This window comes from Molothrus ater, chromosome 8, assembly GCF_012460135.2.
Source record: "Molothrus ater isolate BHLD 08-10-18 breed brown headed cowbird chromosome 8, BPBGC_Mater_1.1, whole genome shotgun sequence".
NCBI classification, from domain to species: domain Eukaryota; kingdom Metazoa; phylum Chordata; class Aves; order Passeriformes; family Icteridae; genus Molothrus; species Molothrus ater.
This window is the reverse complement of record NC_050485.2, coordinates 29,592,071-29,606,529: the sequence shown is the minus strand read 5'-3', so window position 1 is coordinate 29,606,529 and position 14,459 is coordinate 29,592,071.

Below are 14,459 nucleotides of genomic sequence, written 5' to 3'. Positions count from 1 at the left end.
ACAGAGCTTCACCTGGGTAAGCAATGTTAGCAGCTTTCATCACCCTCTTCATGGAAAGGGAAGGACAAGTTGGCCTAAAAAATCACATTTCTAAAGGCTTAATTAGGTTATATTAATCTGAATTTGCATGAATTGTGGCTGACCTTATTAAACCATAAAGTGTGATAAAACTGCATTAAACCTTTGCCCTCTATCTGTCCAGACAGTACAGAACATGAATGATCTCACAATAGCTCTACATACATAGTGTTGATTACAGAAGTTTAATATGTAATAGAAGTAGTAACAAGAACAAAGAAGAAGACTGCAGTGTAAAAAAGCAATGCTTTAGCTTTTTTATTACATTAAAATAAATTAGCCAGCTAGACAGGGCTTGCTTTTCAGTATCATGTAAGCTTTTCCTGAAACCCAGTCCAGACAGAAACAAGACACTTGAAAGTTAAATTATAGGGAAACAGAAGTTCTTCTGGATGGAAAATGATCAATCTTCTCAGTGTTAACACCTCCTTTCAAGGCTCACTGGCATTCCCTCTGAGCTGTGTGGTGCATCTGTTTGCACAAGAGAAGGTAAGGCTGTAGGTAGGTGTTGTGCCTGGAGCTACAGAAACAGTCACCTCATTTCCAAGTTCTCTCAGAAATGGACTGCGAGAGGCCTGGTGGCCCCACTGGTCCTTGCCTGGACTCTGGTGGTGGAGATTCTCTTCCAAGGAGCTGCCTGGCACTTCTGCTTGTAGCTCTTGGCAGGCCCCTCAGGTCTATCCATGCCTCTGTGATGGAGGAATATTGATGCTTGCCCAGATGGGACTAATCCTGTACAGATGTGTTCATGCATGTCTGAAATGGACTCACCCATTCCGACTTGGAGAAAAGATATCAAACATTTCAAAAGACACCAAACAGGCATTTCCCTGGCAGGTATTCCTGCCTTGACTGACGCATGCAATGGAAGTGATTTGATTGTCATTTTGTGAGTGCAAGGAAGAAAAATCACCTTTCTATATTTCAGCATGGTTGGTTTACTCCAGAGGGAGCTCTTTGGTTGTTGCCACCTCAGTGTCCTTGGCAACCTGGTCTAGTGGAAGGTTCCCTGCTCATAAAATGTCTTTGAAAACCCAGAGCTAGAAATTCTAGAAACAGCCAGATATCTCAAGAAGATAGTCTTAAATTTTAAGCTGTTCTGTATCACCCAATAGCTGACTGTTTAGTGTAAGCCTCAGACTTCATTTACAGAGTTAGGTTTCTTATAACATTATTTACATAGCAATATGAATGTGGGCAAGGCTTTGCAGATGGCTAAAGATAAACTCCTTAGGGAGGAGGTGGTTTAAATATAAGCAACAATCAATATAAATTCAACCTTTCTATAGCTATGACAGTCTTAATCTTATACCTCATTTGCAATACGATGATGGTGAACCACTTTAGATGTTGAATTTTGTTGATAGCATTCTCCTCGGCTGACAAACATACGTCTGATGCTGGAGGAGTGTTCACTGGCATTAAAATGTCTGGAATATTCTGGTTTACCCAGCTCTGACACAGCACTGAACTCGCTAGGATTGTTATGCTTTGCATGAGAAAGGAGCATCTTTTGTGGGGCTACAGATATTGCCTTGTTTTAACAACATCTGCAGAAACAAACCGTGATAACGATCATGCCTTATTGTGCATGAATAACTGCACTTTTCACGCTTTCATGGGAGGCTGGGAAAAGAAGAGGATGATCATCAGCTGAGTGAGAGAGACATCCACCCATGTGTTCTGCAGGAATTATGAGCATCAGGCATATGGCTTATGTGCCCACACAGGACCCAGGTACAACAGGGACAACTAGGACCAAAATTGTGGTCAAAAATATGGCTTTTCCAGTGGCTGCCTAATCTTGGCAGTGCCTGGAAGTGCCTGAACTCAGCCCTCACACATACTTTGTGTAGCTCTGTGCACCCCCAGAACAGCCCCTATAGCCTGTGCTAAACTGCAAAAAACTTCGCTGTCGCTGGTGTTTACAGTGGCTGTGTCTGCTGCCTCCTCACTCCAGATTTTTATACAATAGCACAGAATTCACAGAATTCACAGAATCACTGGGTTGGATGAGACCTTAAAGATCATCGAGTCCAACCCACACCCTAACACCTCAACTAAACCATGACATCAAGTGCCCCATCCAGGCTTTGTTAAACACATCCAGGGATGGTGACTGCAGCCTGGTGGTGAGTGAGGGCAGGGAGGGAGTGGTTCCTAGGTCCTGCTCCCAGGATCTTGTATAGGTCATATTTAGTAAGACCTTACTAAAAACCATGGGTGCTGAGGGAAGCACCAAGGTGACGACTTCTCTTAAGAGATGTGTTATCAGCACTAGTCCAGCCTATCATCCTCTCTGTGCCTCATCCTGATGTGCAAAAGTGTGCAGAAAGATCTGCAAAAATCACTCTGGCACATCTTTCTGCACGGTTCTGCTCTGGCAGCTTCATCTCAGCCTACAGATGGACAGGGACAGCACTTTGGGGCTGGGTGGATGTCAGTTCACACACATGAGGAGACCTTGTTGAACCTTGGCATTGCTTAACCTCTGCATGCACTGCTCCAGAAGAATAAAGGTCCTTTCACTTCTGGTAAAGTCTGCTTGAGAAGTGAGACTTATCAGGCTATGTTAACACAGCTGATGTTGTGCCTCAAGGTATGAAGGAGCAGGAGACTTCCAAGGGCAGAGGGGACTTTTCCTCCCTGTAGCATTGAACTTTTCATAGATAGAGCTTCTAACATGCCTTGGAATAGCATCCTCTTTGATATTGTTTGTTTGACTCATGGCCCTTTCAGGAAGAAGGAAAACAATTCCGATCATTTAGAAAAACATAATTCCAGTTGGATTTAGAGGTTTTGCTAAGCATCAAACTTTAACATAAAAATCATATTACTTTACGGTATTTCTTGAGACTGTATCAATTCCAGACTTCTTGCCACTGTACCATAGTTCTGCAAAACCATTCACAAATGTTAAAATAGTCTGACAGGAGTGAAGAAAGTATGGAAAAGAGCAGTGTTGGTCTGGGAGGGAGGGGGTGTATCACAGCTCCCATCTCCTGCTTGCTGTCATATGTGACTCACAATCAGTTTTTGGCTGTGTGTTTTGTTAGTTTTTCCAGCACAGTGGTAGAGAGAGCATTAATTGGGCTAATTATTGTGAGCTATAATTTAACTCAGTAATCAAACTCATAAACGAGGCATTATCAAATTTATAAACTCAGCACGCTGAAGTGCACTTAGCGATAATGAACTCGCTGAGTCAGATTATTCCCTTCCCACTGCTGATAATGTCAGAAACAGATTTGGACTGTCTTGAATTTAGTATTTTCCACTGCTCTATTATATGGAGAAGAAAAACTGGCAATACTTGAGAAGAGAACTGTCAATATGGTTATTTTTTTAAACTAAAGCAGAAACTTCATTTTTTGCTTGCATGTTTTAACTCTGCAAGACAGGGTTGTTTCAATTTTCACTCTAATTGCAATGAAATCTTTCATTACTTTGTGTACCTCAGTCCTTTCCTCATAATCATCTTAGGTAAGACAAACAAGATTCTGGTATCTACAAAACGTCATTTCTACAGATTCAGAAAATTTTGGCCTCTTTACATAGGTCAAATGTTGTGCCAACAGAAGCAGGGCTGACTTCCTAACATTGTTGTATTAACATACCTCAATTTTAGCCTGGGGGAGAGGGAAATGATGTTGTTTGGAATGAGATGGTAATTTACTTTCCATGCTTTCTCAGTCCTAAGGCATCTTTTCAGGATGAGACAGCCAGCTGTGTAAATTGAAATTGGTGAACAATTGTCCACTGGAGGCTCTAACATCTGAAAAGCAGAGTTATACGCTCTTCTCTGTCCATGTAGAATATGGTGTTTTCATTTTACAGGGATAAGGGATTTACTGTTAAATTAATGGACATTTCAAACTGCAGTGGCAACACATGTTGCCTCCTGCATTACTGGGAAATAAGTTGCATCTGTTCAAGTTATCACTTGGAAGGAAAAGCTTCCGGTTTCCGTGTGATGGCATGAGAAAATAACACTTTCTCCCCGTGTGCCAGGGGAAATGAGGTCACAGCTCTTGACACATGCCTTGCAAGTGGATATCTCATGTACAAGTTCGGACAGGCATTAAATTGGTTATGCTTCAACTTCTGATTTTTGTTTTCATTAACATCTGCACTCTTGCGTGGCCCGAAGCATTTTGTCCTTTTTATTGCCTTCCTTGGTAAAGCCGTGGAAAGCTGATCTCAAATTCACATTAATGGCCTTGGATTTTCAGGTCATTCCTTACAGCAAAGGCCCCATTCTGATGCTTTTCTCATGGTGTGACACCTATACCCCCATGGATATCCTCGCCTTCACAGCCTATCTTCACATCATTGTTTTTAATTCTCCTTGGCTAAGTCATCACATCAGTCTCCAGAGGAACTGAGACCTAAGTGCATCTTGACCAGAAGGATCAGAAAGCTACCACACTGCAAGCCACACAGCTCTAAGGATTAGTGGGAATTTGCCCTACACACCACAAAAACCTGAAGTCTACATCCCCTCCTCAAGGTTTACATGTGATCATGCACTCTGATCCCTGAGCTTATTCCCTGTCTTCCTGAGCTGAGAACAGGAAATGTAATATGTCTAATTTTTTTCCAGCTAGACAGTGTATTTTGCAGAGAGTAATTATACTGGTTCTACATATACAGCCGAGATATAGATTAAAATAAAATGAACCAACTTTGATTCAAATGTCTGTCTGTATGGCAAGACAACCTGGCAGAAATCACAGTGGTGCTAACACCAGTGCAGCTGTATAATTATGAGTTGTTGGTATGAGGACAGAAGGGCATTGCGTATAGGTGAAAAATTAGGGAAAATTATTGTGAGGTCAAATAACTCAGGCTGTTCAACCATTATTAGATGTAGCACAGGTGTGATAATGAGTCAACTCCTCTTTCCCATCAGAGAAGTAGGATCACAGAACCACAAAATGATTTAGGCTGGAAAAGACCTATAAGATTATTGACTCCAGGCATTAACCCAGCAGTTCCAAGCCCACCACTAAGCCATGTTAACAAGTGACACATCTGCAAGTCTCTTGGGTCCCTCCAGGGATGGTGACCCCTCCACTGACCTGAGCAGCTGTTCCAATCCCAGGCCACTCTTCTAGTGAAGAAATCTTTCCCAATATCCAACCTAAACCTGTCCTGCTGCAATTTGAGGCCAGTTCCTCTCATCTTGTCACTTGTTAACTGGGAGTTTGACATCCACCTGGCTGCACCCTCCTGTCGGGCACTTGTAGAGAGTGATCAGTCCTCCCAGGAGCTTCTTTTTCTCCAGGCTAAACTCCCCCAGCTCCTTCAAATACTCCTCATCATTGTGCTCCAGATCCTCCCGCAGATTTGTCTGTTAGTGGTTTCCTCTTTTCTGCATGGAGCAAAGCTGCAGCCCAGACAAGAAGGAACTTGCACTGAGAAGAGATAAATTTTGCTATGAACCAAGCTTTCCTATAAAAGAATTTCTTTTAAAGTACATTGATATCATTAAGTGGTTCAGAACTTCTGCTTCAGCTCAGGCAAGCACTACTCTAGAAGTGTGTTCCTAACTCATTTTAACCTGGAAATAAATGGTTTCTTTCCCCCTCATCTTCCTTTTTTTGCCTTTCTGAGTTTAAGAAAAGACCATGTGGTAACACTGCTACCTTGTCAATCAGATGACAGGCTGTCTTTTTCTATTTAGACATGGTAGGAGGTCATTCTGAGGAATAAAAGATAGGTTCTGTCCCTGAAACCTGGCAAAGCATTGAAAAATAATACCCATACAATGGCAAATTCTTCTAAGTATCACTAAAAATGATAAATCCTAATTTTCTCAGGCCTAATCCTGCAATATATTTTGTATACATAACCTCCAAGGTCAAAGGAAGATAAAAGACCTGGAAAAATACCCTAAGTCCATTGCATACCTCATTGTTTATTACTTCTTCTAGGAAGGAGTTTCAAGAAGCAAAAACACATAATTAAGACTTAACTGATGCTCCTATAATAACTGCTTTTGATTTAGGAGATAAAATTAAATTAGCAGATAAGCTCTTTTATTCCTGCTCAGTCACTAGCATATTCAAATAGGGTGTCACTTGTCCCTTTAAAAGGCACAGTAACAAAAACAAACGGGAAGGCAGTCACTTATTAATCTGTGTTTTTGTACAGCTATCTGGAAACTCTGCTTTGCTGTCATTATTTAAAACTCACAAACAAGACACGCTGTCAGTGATTCTTGAGACTGGAATTCATGGGAATTGTCTAAACAAAACATATTCACTCCTCTTATGTGTAACCAAAAGCATAAATGTTGTTGTCTTTTTATTCTTTACAGATGGTTTGTATCTCCAGAGATTTATAGAAGAATTCATAAATTGGCATCACTGGTATGTCAGAAATGTGAAGCAGCCTCTGCTCCCATTGTTCCCTGACTGTGAACCTGCCTCTGGCTGAAAGAGTTTGCTTAAAATATCAAACTCAGGGCTCAGCTGCAGTGTGATCACTAAGCTGACCCTCTGCTGCCTGGGGACTCCTCAGCACTAAATATAGAGCTTGATAATTAAGAATTGTCATCTCTTTTGGTCATCTATTTTTACATCCTTTCAGCCTGCTGGCCTGGCACTGCAGCCTGACAGGAGATACTGATTAAATAACTCAAAGGGAGTGATTGTAACCAAATGCTCTGATGAGCGAACCCTCCAAAAGCTTCACAATCATGAGTGAGCTGGTGCACTTGTCATCGGGAGCAGCTTATTCATCCAACAATGACCTGTCAAATTGACTTGTTAGCATGGCTGATAATACTCCTGCCTTTTTCCTGCTAGAGAAAAGTGGGGAACATCCCAGATGCTTTTGAATAACTTACGAAGAGCATCAGGGGAAAAAAAAACTATTCTACTTTCACCGAAGATTTGTGGAAAGGCTGGGAATTGAATCCAGATTGCCTGACTCCTTATGCAGGGCTGTATGCACAAGGCCAGCCCCTCTTTTGAAGCTTGATGTTCTGTTCTTTCTCTATTTGACAGTCCTTTCCCTTGTTCTCATTTGTCTTTCAGATATGCTGAGTGGCTCATGTGAAGATTGCTAAAATCACAGCGCGCAGGATTTTATCAGATATGATTTTTTTCAGAACCTGTGTTGCATATATGTCATCTCACACAAGAGCTGTGTAAATGGAGGAGGAGGAGATTTATATGAGACTGCCCACAGGAAACTCACCTGTGGAAGAAGAGCAGATCACTGAGAATTTATCCAAGCAAAACCAAAAGTTACTTCTGGGAAATTCCCAAGACATGTTATACACACACCACTGCGGTATCATAGTGCTTTCTCGGTAGAATAAATGATTGTATCTTTCATACATTTCCTCCTCCTTGAACAAATCAGCAATGGTGAGAAATGGATGTAAACTCAGTGGATTTTTCGAGAATTAGAAGGAGATTCAATACCATGCCAATCATTTACCAGAAAATTCCTTACGAAAGAAGAAATTCCTGAAAAGCTCTCCAAAAATGTTTAAAACTTGGATTTATCTGATTCTTTAAGTGAAATTACCCCATAAATTTGACCTCTTAAAAAGCACTCTCTCCAGATCTAAGATGGTTTATTATTCTTTTTGTCTTCTAATGGATGCATTTGGCAAAATGATTCCTAGATATGTATTCACCTTACACTCTGCAGGAGTGTGGGGTGATTTGCTAGGACATTAAGAGATTAGGATCCCAGCCTAAAACTGGAATCCACTGGACAGTGACCTTGTATATGTGAAGGGCCACAGGGATCATAGCCTAGAGCAGGGTAAACACCCATTTTTTTAGAACCTGTGTTCTAAAAAAACCAGAGCCAAAGACCATAATCTGGCTTGGATGCGAAAAATCCCTGGATTTCTGTGGCCGAGAAGATGGGACATAATTTTCTAATACTCTAACGATGAAACAGTGCTTGTCTTGGCAAGTGAAGATACCAGGCCATCCAAGTGGAAAGAGAAGTCAAGGTAGATCCAAAGACTTCACTCTACTTGGACCTTATACATGCCCGAGATAAGGCAGTAACTGCCCCTTATGTTTTTTTTCTCTTTGCTTGGCACTACTGGAACATAAAGATTATTTTCTTTCAGTGATTCTTCTTAGACAGTCTAATATTTTAGTTATGGTAACACTTGCAACAGGCAAGAATCCACTGACTGAGCAACTCCAAGAACTAAGAGGAATATGAGCAGCTGCAAAGGAGTCCACAGGACCAAATAAGAGGCAAATCCCAGTTTCATCAGTGAGACTCCAGGGAGCAGGGATGAACCTTGATTTATGGGGGGGGCACAAACTCTGCACAGGAGAATGCAGGAGGAAGAGCCTTGGGGGAACCTTTGATGAGGGAAAACAATCTAGACATAAATAAAGACTTCAATGGATTTGTCCCTTCATTATTTTGGAGCCTGATCCAAAGCCCTGTTAAGTCAATAGAAGGGCTCCAGCTGGGGTTTAGGTGGAGAACTGAGGGTGCAATTTGCACACAACTTGTGTCACTTGGGAATATTTTCTGTGGGGTTTAGGGAAAGGTGCTTGTTAAAGCACTGAGCTGATACCGAGAAGCATTCAGCTATTACAGGATAAACTTTCATTGAGTTACTTGTTGCTGTCCCATAAAGTAAAATATAGGAAACCCTTTAGTGTTTCATCAAATTCTTGCTCATTTCAAAGAGGAGCAATATTTCTGTGTCTGGCTCACATATTAAAAACTTTCCGTGCATATTAAGTTTCATTTTTTTTTTGTCATAGGCTTGGCTTCAGATCTTTCTATGACTTTTACTAGAGGCTATTTTTGAAGGATTCAAGTCTGTTTTGCCAGTATAACCTTCAATTTCTAATGAGTGTTATTTCAAAAGAGACTTTTTTGCTGGTAGGTAACAGAAAATAAAGTTACCTTGAAATTTAATAAGCATTATTTACTCTGTATCTGCTAATAAATCCCATCTTACATCCTGCTTTCTAAAATGCTAGAGGTTATGATCTCTTCCTATTTGGCATACAGAAGTTAAAGAAACAATAAATTATTTCACTTGGGGGAATCAGTCTTTTCTTTTTTACATTTTGATTTTTTGTTTGCATGGCCAAGTAACATTGTTACCACCACCAATTTTAAGAAAGCTTTTTTTAATAGAACTGTATTTATTCTTCCTTTTCAGTCAAGCATTCTCCTTCCAGTATTATGGTGATAATATACATCCCATTTTCATCATAACATACAGATGTTTTATGCACTCTTCCCTTCCCATTTCTTCAAGGCCTAGTGCAAACCTAATTACAATTTTTGCAAAGGCTTTCCTTGAACATTAATAGATTTTAGATAAGGGATAAAACATACCATAAATTCACACACATAAGCATTGTGTGTGTATGTGTGCCCATATAAATCACTTGCAAACCATGTTAGATTTCTTGGTAAATGTTTTTTCTTTTTTTAACAATACAAATATATGGGCTGCAATAGCCAGTTCACACCAAGAAGCTTTTTTAAATTAATAGTAGATATAAATCTGTATGTGTAGTTCCAGTGACCCAAATGCATTGCCAGCATCCATAGTGGGGGGGTTGATATAACACACCTCCTAGAAAAATATAAAGTTATATTTTTAACTTTCAAATATGTTATATTAATTGCCCTGCAATACCTAGGAGACAATTGAAATGAAATGAGCACATTAAGTTCTGTGCTATGAAATATTTCTCCCCTTGATCTACAGGGATCCTTTTAGTGCTGCTTTATGGGTAAAAAAATACATAAGCAGCTTCATCAGTTTAAGGAATTCTATTTCATTTTTAAATCATGCAAATTGAGTATCTTTGGAGAGTTTCTGAAACTGTGTTTGAAGAAATAATTTACAGGATGTTATAAATGTTAATAACCAGTATTTCCCAAATTATTTTCTGTTCATTAATGCAGCTTGAACAATTTTTATTTTCTTAAAAATAGAAAAAATCTGTTGCAGCCTAAAATTTCTTCCTCCCCCTTACATCACTAGTTAGATATTAAATATAAAATGCACATTAAAATGTAAACATCACCACACTGAACCTTTTTCTTTTGATCATTTTGAATTTGACTATTAATACTTTAATTTTCCTTACTCTGTGTGTGTGTGTAAGCGTATGAGTGCATGCATGTGCCTCTGATCTGGCTTATACACTGTACTAAATTGTTCAGTAAATACTCTGCAGCAGGATAAGGTCTAACTGGAAGAAAATTGTTGTGAGTTACAGGAAATTAAAAAATTCCTGCAATACCAACCCACTACTCAAAGTCAATCTGTGGTATCCCACAATCCACTCGGCTCTGAAGTCAAGCCAGAATGATTTTTGAAGAGTAATTTCAAGCCTTATAAAGGGTCACATCATGTATTAAAGCCATATTTGCTTCTGTGTTTTGTAAATTTTGAACTCATTACTAAACCTTTGTCTCTTATGCTGTACGTCTGGCTCTGAACTCTCCTTCATCAATCTGATCCTTAAAACTCCAACCAAAAAAAAAAAACAAACCAAAAACGTGCAACACATTTTGCACGTGAAAAAGTGGTAAAACATAAATAGTTACAATCTCGAGGTGCCAGCATTTAAGGAAGGCTTTAAGAAGCTTATCTCTTTTTTTTTGGTACTTTAGATAGCAAAATCTCAAGCAAGAGGTTGCCCAAAACTGCTGTTTTCTGACCACCTCTGGGAAGTGCTGAGTGCCCTCAACTCCTGTTGACTTCACAAGAGATTAAGAGAGCTCAGCACCTCCCAGTACCAATCCCACTGAGATGTATCTATATCTATACATATCTGTACATATATATTTATATATAAAATGAACTGCTAACAAATAGAGCATCTCCTACTCTTTTTCTTGGCCAAACTCTTTGTGAAAGGATCAGACCCAAAGTTAGAGGTAAAACCATATGCAATTTACGATAAGCAAAACGTGTCTATAAACAAAATACAATTGGAAATCTGGGAATCATTTATACCGAAAGTGCTGGCAAAGTGCAGGCATATGTGTACAAAACAGTGCAGCACCTCTACAGATTTCAACAGTTCCATTTCTAAAGTTTCTACACTAAACCTTTATCACAACCTGGGGCTGAGAAACAACACACTGTTAAAGACAAGGGGGTTACCCCCACAACACATTCAGCACTGGGGTGGGACTGCATGTCTTCAAACCCAACAAAGCTGTGTGCACAACTTGGGCTTTGATTCTTCTAAGCTCTCTTCTCCTGAAGGACACCACCACTGATCTGCTCTCACTCAGGGCTTCCCACAGTATTCATTGTGTGCCTATATCACATTTACACTGACTGCTCTAAATTCCTCCCATTTTCCCCGAATGCTTTCTTTTCATCCTGATAATAGTCCTGGGCTGAATCAGCTAAAAAGAATCTGCAGCAATCTAAACAGGGATTCAAGGAAAATATCCAGTAAAGTGGTTGCAAAATTAGAATGAGAAGCAGCTCGGGCAGGGTTGCAGCCTGCAGCGGCACACATGATGGAAAAACATGGGAAAAACTTGGGAAAAACACGGGAAAAATCTCCCCACCATGTGGCTTTCAGTGTCTCTGTCCCAGGGATGGCCCAGCCAGGTCTGACGTGAGCAGGGAGCAAGAGGGATGGGTTTTGGCCTTGCCTGCTGCCCCATGGAGCACGTTGTTCAGGTCAGAGCTGGCCAGGCAGTCAGCAGAGGAGCACCCAGTGCTGCTCTGGAGCCAGGCAGACTTTCCTGACCTGTCAGGGTGTGCTAGGCCAGCTGCACAGGCACAGCTGGGGCTGGATAAGGCTGCCAGCTCTGCTCACACCCCAGCACGACTGTGTGCACTGGGCCAGACCCACACCTGTATTCCCCACACCTGTGCTCTCCTTCCTCAGCTCTTCAGGCTCCAAGAGACCACAGAGACTTGGCCCAGGAACCACAGAGAATTTAGAAAAGTTTTGAGTTTCAGTATTCAGTATGAAGATCATCTCTACAGCCACTATATAGCAGGAGCAGTCTTAGGCATCCATCCTGGTTCCAGAGCAGAGTTATTGAACTGCACAGGCTGCAGTGATGCCTCAGGTTTTAGCTTTTATATTTTTCAGATTCTGCTCTGCTTTGCTGTGTGTGGGTCTGGGTTTCATATTAGGGATAGTAAGCTCTCTTCACAGAGGAAGTAGGCAAAACAATTCCTTCTCTAGCTGGGGACCAAGGACAAATGATCCAAACATCAGGCCCAAGAGCACAAACAACGTGGGCTGAAGAGAGGAAAACAACAAGGATGGGACTGCATGGGCTAAAGCTGGAATGGGACAATTAAGTCCAATATGCAAATGGACCAAAACTAATCAAAGTGAGAGACCCCATGAGCAGATGTGGATTTTTGGGACCATTTTGGTTCCTCTTGGGTGTAGCCCTGGCTCAGTTTTAACAAATGAAGGATCCCAGTGAAGCTGGTTTTTCAGAAATCAAATGGCTGGGAACATTGTAAAGATGCCTTGAAGAAACAGCCAGTTTGGATTAAAAATCAGACCTTCATCCTGCTTTAGAGAGGAAAATAAGGTTCTCCAAATGCCCTGCAAATTACACACCTATTTCTGGACATATCCTCTTCTCCCTCACCTCTTCAGAAAAGCAGGGAAATGAAAGGTGAAAGGATATAATTATTATATTCTCTTTGTACATTGAACACCTGTTCAGGAGACAGTAATTGCTAACTCACAGAAGCTGGTTTGGGTATATTTTGTAGTGGCACTAAATACTTATTTATTGTGGAGATGAGTGGTGAAGGAAACCCAAATTAAATTGACAGAAAGAAATTTAGCTCATTTAAGTACTTGCACAACTGATTCATATGTGATTTCCTTCTATGAATATAGGGTGCAAAAAGAAAAGCAAAAATTAAGAGGAAAAAGAATGGCAGTTTGTAATGAGACAGTGGCAGGTTTACCATAACTGTTGTTAGGATTATTTCCATCATAAATCCAGTTTCCCCCTCCCACTGCTACAAATTACAATAAAATCTCTTCAGCTTCAGATATGGCATATATGGCCCCAGGCCAGGAAATTGTTTGGGCAAATTTTAGGTCATATGTCAGACACCAAATATTCTTTTTTTGAAAGTGAGTCACAGTTTGTCTATTTCTATTCTCACTATTTAGTCACACCATAAATAGCTGCTGTACCATGGGGCTGATCCAGAAAACATAAAAATATATTCCTGCACATAAGATCTAGCCTGAGATGTGAAAAGCCTTTCATCACATTTTAAAATTCCTTTTGTGACAAATTCAGAAATATGAGATTGGTTGTGACAAATTCAGAAATACGAGATTGGTTAATGTATAAATCTTTGACATTTACAGCCAATGGGAAATTTGCCATGCTGGTGAGGTGTGTGAAAATCAATTCTATCATAAATGCCAGTCTATAGATGAGTGATATCAGCACCACACATGTCTGTCTTGGGGCTGAATGAGTGGGGACTGTCTTTGGAACAGCATTTGAAGGAGTGTGAGTATCAGCAAAAAGGCAGTTTGCTTTTCTTCTGGGCCATGTGTATAGAAATTTTTGCCCTTCTCAGATATTTAATGGCAGCATATTGAACTACATTAGTTGACAGCCTTCCTGCACAGGGGAAAAGGGACCTCCAGCAAATTCCAGAGGATGTTTTGGATAGGGGCAACTGTGAGGCCAGAACTGGAGACAGCTCCAGAAATCATGTCCAGGACTGACAGTCCTGGAGGACATTTAAGGTTTCCAGGTTTTCATTCTACATTAAATGTGTTTCCTCTTTCTTATGAAACTAAACTCTAGAGAGGAGTAGATTAATATAAATCCTATCTTTGCCACATTTTAAGAAACTATGTGTTATAGGTTTTTTCTTTAAAGGAATTCCTCTTTTTAGGAGGCCTGCGGGTCAACGTGTAATTCAACGTACTTTAAGCATGACCAGGGAGAAGTATTCATGACCAAAGTTAAAGTTTTCTTCATAATGGAACATATGATTGTCATCATGTGGAATTTGGGCACCACTACAGTGACTGACATATTTGCGGTACTGCTCCTCCAGGAATTTGATTCCCACCAGTAGAAGATCAGGTTCATTTGGTGTTTATATTGAATCTTGCCATTGGTTTTGCCATGACCAAGTTGCTTTTGATAATCCATTAAACAGTTTCTGGAAAGTATTCAATGCTAAAATATCTTTTTATTAAGCTAATGAAAATCACTAGCCTGATATAAAGAGGTGCAATTATGAAGTCCACCTTGGAACAGCCTAACCTCTCTCATTTCATCCTGGTAAAATCACAGTACAGCCATAATTTAAATAGGAGCCATCCATTTAAAGGGTTGTGACTGAATGTTTTAGGTTAGCTATAAGTTTTGGTAAT